The sequence below is a fragment of the Aplysia californica genome, unplaced genomic scaffold (assembly GCF_000002075.1).
Source record: "Aplysia californica isolate F4 #8 unplaced genomic scaffold, AplCal3.0 scaffold00107, whole genome shotgun sequence".
NCBI classification, from domain to species: Eukaryota; Metazoa; Mollusca; class Gastropoda; order Aplysiida; family Aplysiidae; genus Aplysia; species Aplysia californica.
Window position 1 is genome coordinate 833287 of NW_004797377.1, and position 1457 is coordinate 834743.

Here is a 1457-nt window from a genome sequence, read left to right on the forward strand (position 1 = left end):
TTTGAATGAATCAGTCTTTTTTTTTTTTACACAGCTCATAATATGCAGGTGCCAGCAGGAGACCTGCTAATCTTCAATTTTACCTTTTTCTACAACAAAGAAAGTGGGAAACATAGGGTGGGGGCTTATCAATGAGGCGGCGGGCATCGGATCGGCAGACAAGGTGTGGGGGAAACTAAAAAATGGCGGAAAATTGGAAGCACTGAACGTTAGATCTATAGAACGAAGACACTTCCTTTTTTCCGGACCCGTGTCCAAATAACATTTTTTCTTATTCGGACTCGAGCCCGAATGTGAATTTTTTTTATTCGGACTCGAGTCCAAATATGAAAAAATGTTATTCGGACTCGGACTGGAGTCCGAATAATGCCGGCCTCCATAAACTCCATATTGTATTCGGACCACTGCTGCATTATTTTTCATGCGAGTATTCCTGTGCTGTTTCCTCATTCACTTGGAGCGACCGCAGCATTTCAGTCGTGCCTCTGTGCCAGTGGTGGAAGATTCAGGGTACCCGTGGCGTGAACTCTGCAAACTATGTTGACAGCGACGTGAACGTAGTCACTCAACTGCGAATTCTGTGTAGACCTACCTCATTACTTTAGGCCTAGGACCAGCGATGAGAAATGACAAGGCCCTCCTAATATAGTCCTTCTAATAATAAATTAAATACAGTGAACATGACATAAATCTAGTTGAGAGAAAGACGATTGATAGTCTAGTCTAGATCTAGATCTAGATCTAGTTGAGTCTGAGTATGGACCAACCTGGGTGGCGCATGAGGACAGAGCCCTGGGATATTGTAGCATGCGCTGCCTCGCACTTTTAACAGAATTCATTGCTGTTCAAACAGAGAACTCCTCCAAATGCTGACCATGGAAAGGTTCTATGGCAGACGACTTTTCTTTTTTTCCTATTATGAAACTGGAAAGGCCGAAAGGTGTTTCTCCCCTCTCTGATAGTGGACCTTCGTCAAAGCAAAGACCTTTCATTCATCATGTCAGTCGAAGTTGTTTTTACCCTTGAAGAGTTCCCATTCAACAGGGGACAGAACGCTCATATCATCACGAAATCAAATCTAAAACTACGATGCTCTCCCTTTGACCATAGCGTCGGTTCATTGTTTCCTCGGCAACTGACCCAAATTAATTGTCACAACCACAGAAAGGTGCAAGATAGGCCTAATTCAAGGAGTTTAATTTTTAATCTCCTTGGCCTTATTCCATTTTTTGTGGGCGAATGTGCGAGAGCATTTTCAGGCTGACGTGTTTCAAAAAATTATGTGAGTTTAGGAAATACATGAAATAAATCTGCGCGCAAGAACTCGCTTGCGTAGTAACTGTTTAGAAATTAGGCCTAGAAAACAAACGGAACTTAATCTACTTAAATCGCATAAACACCTTTCTCTCAACATCAATAATATGATAAATAGCCTATAATTTTTACTGTCGCTTACA

At 41.9% G+C, this 1457-nt stretch overlaps 1 protein-coding gene across 1 annotated transcript in view; it reads right to left on the reverse strand.

The window, feature by feature from the left end:
- The window catches only part of LOC101847098, an 11717-nt gene extending 10706 nt beyond the window's left edge, over positions 1–1011 (reverse strand). The window contains exon 1 of the mRNA XM_005095575.3: positions 768–1011. The gene's annotated coding sequence lies outside the window, so the exon portion shown is untranslated. The remainder of the gene's footprint in view (positions 1–767) is intronic.
- Positions 1012–1457: the final 446 nt, after the last annotated feature.